Source organism: Gossypium arboreum, chromosome 13 (assembly GCF_025698485.1).
Source record: "Gossypium arboreum isolate Shixiya-1 chromosome 13, ASM2569848v2, whole genome shotgun sequence".
NCBI classification, from domain to species: domain Eukaryota; kingdom Viridiplantae; phylum Streptophyta; class Magnoliopsida; order Malvales; family Malvaceae; genus Gossypium; species Gossypium arboreum.
In genome coordinates this window covers 129,270,602-129,276,405 of record NC_069082.1, presented here as the reverse complement: position 1 = coordinate 129,276,405, position 5,804 = coordinate 129,270,602, and the positions used below count along the sequence as shown (strand labels likewise).

At 29.2% G+C, this 5,804-nt stretch overlaps 1 long non-coding RNA gene across 1 annotated transcript; it reads right to left on the bottom strand.

Annotated features, from left to right (window-relative positions):
* Positions 1-1,969: 1,969 nt before the first annotated feature.
* LOC128286863 (uncharacterized) lies at positions 1,970-2,600 on the bottom strand. The gene is made up of 2 exons (XR_008277522.1): positions 2,516-2,600; positions 1,970-2,437 (listed from the first exon to the last, which is right to left on the bottom strand). It is a non-coding gene; the product is annotated as an uncharacterized LOC128286863 (long non-coding RNA).
* Positions 2,601-5,804: the final 3,204 nt, after the last annotated feature.

The window sequence follows — 5,804 nt, the reverse complement described above, 5'->3', positions numbered from 1 at the left end:
CTCCATCGTTTAGGGCTCCCATCTTTCGGTCACCTCCAGCACCTCTTCCATGATACTGATGCATGTATTAGAGACACCTTGTAAGAACAATATAGTTGATGGAGGGGTCTGATATTGCTGTAGGAAATTAAGGTAGCTGTCTTTTAAGGTTGAATAAAAATATTTAGGGATCATATATGTCACCTGGTCCACGGGCCAAAGGTTTCATTTAATTGTGGTCCAATAGATACATTGAAATAAAACATAAAACTTGGTCCCTACAATGCATAACAAAGAGCTTAACAATATGCTTTATCTGTTCAATTCAATCTCACTGAAATTAGAAATTTATTTTTCTTGATCCAAATAAAATCAAACTTCAAGATATGTTGCTATACACAACTTCGATATTATAGATAAGCTTGCAATTAGGGGTGTATTTGATTTGGTTTGATTTTTGAACAAAAATTGAATCGAACTGCTCCATTCAGTTTTCCACTTTTGAAATCGAAATTGAAATATCTGAAATCAGTAATCACGATTCAGTTTGATAATTTTTACCAAATTCAATTGGATTCCAAAAAATCTAATATTGCAATTTCTGATTTTTTTCACAATAATCATAATACATACTCTAGATTCATTTATACGCTTATAAAGTGAATTAAATAATTAAATTAATACCATAATATTCATCAATAAGATTATTTAAAAGACATTTTAAGTTAAGCTATTAAGTTGATAAATAATTCAAAGTTTATTAAAAGAAAGCTAATACATAAATCATCAAGATACCTAATGTTTTTATGTGTTATTATTTTAGTTAGTTTAATTAGTTATAATCGAGTGATTATAATATGTCATATAATTGATTAAATTCATAATTATCAAACATAATAATTGTGAAAAGTTGTTTTCTTTTATAAATAAAATATTATAGAGTTTAATAAACTATTTTCTTAAAATTATAATTATTGTTAGAGTTGTGTGACTCGAGTCCCGTTTGATCTGGCCTGAAAAGTTCGATGTGCAACTCACTTGTTAAAAAAAATAAAATAGAGAGGCAAAATAGGGAACCTGTGGGGGAGAAGGACGAGGGTTACTAATAAAACGGACCATGCTGCACAAGTTGAATATTCTGTATAGGACTATACTTCTTCTATTAGACATTGATTATAATAGGAATGTTTAATCCTTAAAATGTATGTGGTCGAAAACCTTTTGTATTGTTGTTTTTAAAACATAAGTGAATTTCTCCTCCTCTGCCCGTGAATTTTCCTGATAAGCGTTTTCACGTAAAATCTATGTGATCTTATTTTTTTTTATTACTTTGCGATCATTCCAACGGTCATTATCGACATATAGTATAACTATTATTATATTTGAGAAATGGTTCACTTACTCTAATATAAAACTACTTTATAGCTTTTTTTATGAAATAACTTTATCTTTTGCATGATCTTATCTAGTTATTGTTGTTGTTAATAATAATAACAATAATAATAATAATAATAATAATAATAATAATAATAATAATAATAATAGGGTTAAATGAATTAGTCCATATACATATTGAAATGGTCAATTTATTATTCTATTTAGGATTATTCCTTTAAATATATATTTGTTTTCATTTAGTTTGATTTAGATAAAACGAGTTTTATGTGGAAAAATCGAATCCAAACTAAATTGTACAGTTTTGGTGATAACACTAACCCGAAATCAAATTAAAAATACAAAATTTGGATTGAACCAAACCGAATTTATCGATTAAAACCGATTTTTCTTTTTTTAGTTCCTCAGTTTCTTTGCTCTGCCCTGAAAGGCGGGGTTTAATGGAGTTTTACCATAAAATAATTTTTCTCATGCAATGGAGCTGGCCATGCAAGCATGCAAATTATCTTTATATCGTTCATACACATAACAACATATATATATGTGTATATATATATATATATATATATATATAACACTAAAACCAGAAACAATCTTACAAAGGAACATGCAATGGAGCTGGCCATGCATGCATGCAAATTATCTTTATATCGTTCATACACATAACAACAACATATATTTATATATATAAAACACTAAAACCAGAAACAATCGTACAAAGGAACACACTACAATACATAAGCCGATTATTTATAATATATTAAACATAGAGTAAAATTATTATTTATTAACAATCGATAATTATTTATGTTGTCATTAATTAATTTACCCACGTCCATCTCCCCCATTCTCATATTTGCCGAAATCCTTCCTTTTAATGTAATGGTGGTTGTCGACACTGCTCGGCGGAGAGTCGTGTTTTTCTGAACTGTCATCAAGCAACCGACGGCCATTAACGATGGCGGCATCTTCGAGCTTCAGCTTATTTGCAGCCGAGCAAGATCTCGCCACCAGCATTGATATTGCCAAAACAAGAACCAGAAACCTCATTTTTTCACCCATTCTACAATAAATCAAATTAATCAAAACTTTGGAGCAAAAGATATCAAAGTTATTTATAAATTTAATCAAAATTACTTACCCTATAGTTGAGAGAATGAAATATAAGGATCGGGTTAATGATATTGTGAAGAGAACTTCAGTCTTATATAGACGAGGGATTAGGGAAGGGCTTATGTGGATCAATATTAAAGAGAATTTATCGAGAAAGTCAATTTTGTACCAACTGGAAATGTGTTTCAATGGTAAATTGGAACAATAAATTATAATTTTTGTTTCGATGTAAATTTTGATCGGTATTGATTATAGCAATATGTTTTGATCAATTTTGATTAATATCGATTTATACCAATACGTATTAACCAATATCGATATAATATTTTAATATTTGATGATGGATGGAACCCCACCAAATGAGGCAAGGTTTAGTGGGATCATCGTATTATATCATGAAAATTTTGATTTGGAAAGTTAGAAAATGATGAAATTGAGAGAGATATTAGTATTAGCTATAATTAGGAAGTTCCACACCAAAGAGTGGATTTATTTAGTCGATGCAGAAGTCAATGAAGCATATATATATATATATATATATATATATAAAAGGGAGTGGGGTATTCTATTTAAGTTGCTTAGTGATGTTAAATTATCATATCTTATATCAATTAGGTCATTTCGTTATTAAAATCGTTAATTTAACTGTTAAATTACAGATCGGGTAGAAAATTGGGGAGGGATAGGGATTGTGTTTGGGATCCTCCTCCTACGAGTTGGTTGAAATTTAACGTGGCTAGAGTAGTTGTGGAGGAGGTTGCAGGCTTTGGAGGGGTGTTGAGGGATGAAAAGGGAGTGGTCTCGGCTCTTTTTTCTAGTAAATGTGGTGCATGTGGAGTGGAGCAAGCGGTAGCAATGGCTATTAAAGTTGCAACGGAGATTTTTATTGATTAGATGTGGAAGGTAAATGTTCTCCTAATTGTAGAGTTTGAATTGAGTAGTGTTTCTGATTGGCTGAAGTATAGACGTTTACGACCATGGTCGGTAAGAAAATTATTTGCGGATATTAAAGGAGGATTACGGCATTTGGTGGAGATAAAGTTTGTGGTCACAAATGGTCAGAAGAATGGTATGGCTAATTCATTGGCAAACATTGGACTATTCGGGAATCACTTTTTTAAAGCTTATTAGTAATTTGTTGTTTCTTGGTGATTTGTATTAGTGCAGTCTGCTTGTTGTTATGTTTCTTTGTAGGCTGTACTACTATTTTTTGCAACTCTGTCGATCAGACATGAGGCGGGAGTTTTTATTACTCCATTTTCCTTGTAATCAATTGATTGAGATAAAACAATAATTTAAAATAAAAATTTAAAAAAAATGGATATTTTAAAAATTTTAATTTTGAGGTTTTCAAAGCTTATACATAAGTTTTATAATCCACTCTTTATTCTTTTGTTCAGTTTTTACTTTTAAACGTTATACAATAACGTTCTATTTCTCTTTGAATTTTAATTTTAATTTTAGCTACCTAAGATTTTAGGTGTTATTTAACCGCTAAATTAAATGTTTTAATAATGAAAGAATCTGATTGATATAACATTGATAATCTAAGGCTGTAATTATAATATTTTGAAGTTTAAAGACCAATTTAGAATTAAGACCATAGGTTAAGGATGCCTAGTGCAATTAACTCTTTATTTATATATATATATATATGAGGCAGTGGGGTATTCTATTTAAGTTGCCTAATGATGTCAAATTATTATATAATATACAAGGGAGTGGTGAAATCTATTCAAGTTTCTTGAACTTCGTCGGACGGGTTGAATCGAATCATAACAAGGTTTTAAAAGTTTTTAACCTTAGATTTGTTTTCAAGTTAGGTTGATGTTATCCGTTTCATTATTCAAAATTAATAAAACATTAAAATATATTTTATATTAAAAATTATATATTTTATAATTAAATTTAAATTTAAAAATATTTTATATTATTTAAATTGAATTCAAGTTGAACTATATCGACACAATTTTATTTTTTTTTTAAGTTCAATTCGAATCGAGTGGGACCAAACCATACATCCAAACATAGCATATGAAAAAGAATCACTATCAAGATATAAAAGATCCCTTGGCATTAACGGGGTGAATTATTATTGAAGCCAATTGCAATGCCGCAGCTAGTCAGCTTCTTCATCAATGGTATCGTAGAACTTAATTTGGAGGATTTGATGCACACCAATATTCAACCTTATTGGATACACTTTACCCTCTTTTTTTTTTTAATTTTAATTTTATAGTTTACGAGTTTATGATTATTTCTCACAACAATATCTTTAATATTTAAATTTGAATTCTTACTAGCAATTATTGATATTATTAATAGCTTATAAATACATCAAAAGCATCCAAAAGATATTGTGTTTAAAATGGTAAGTTTTTAATCAATCTCATTAGAAGAAAAGGGTCAAATTGAGGTCTTGGTCCCTTTCTTTTTTTTTTTAGGGAAGCTTTTATTATGTTTAATTTGAGATTTAGCCTTTAATTGTTAGTGCTTTAATTTGGTATAATTTGAGCTTCTTACTTCTATAATATCATTAGTGAATCCAAATAATTAACACTAGAGGTATCTAGGGTCGGTTATGTTTGAGTCAAGTCTATATATGGTACTAACACATTTCATACTTACTCAAGTAGTCAAGCCTAGATTAGACATGTTTATTGGTAAGGTCACCCGTCCAGGCCTGCCCGAAAAATGGGAGATTCGACAAAAAACGATGTTCAAAAAATTTAAGGCTCGTTTCTATACAGGTCGAGCCTTGGGCAAGATTTTTTTACCTCAAGCTTAGCACGGCTCAGCCTGAATATATTATGTTATAAAAGATATTATATTAATTATATATGTTTATATTAAATCACTAACTCAATAATAATTAAACTCATTATCCAAAACCTAAAAAATTTACCCAACCTAAAATATAAAATTTTAAAATTATATTTAATACAATAAAATATTTATTATATTTATGGTAGTATTTTTTAATATAAATACTTTTGTATTTGTTAGAAAACTTTTATTTTAACGTTTTATAGTGCATTTAGTGTATTATATTTTTAAAAAAATTGTTTCTTAAATAAATACTAATATTAAAAAAATCAAATATGGGCGAGCCGGATCGGGCATGGGTTTACCTTTCTTAAATTGGCTTGGGCTTGGGCAAAAAAAGTAAGCCCACTTTTTGAGTTGGGCTAGGTTCGAGCTCAAAAAATTAGCTTAGATACCTTGCATGAGCTTGACCCAAACCCACTTGACCTGACTCATGAACACCTCTAGTTTAGATTAACTCAAAAAAATTCTTTTAGGAATTTAGTCTTTTT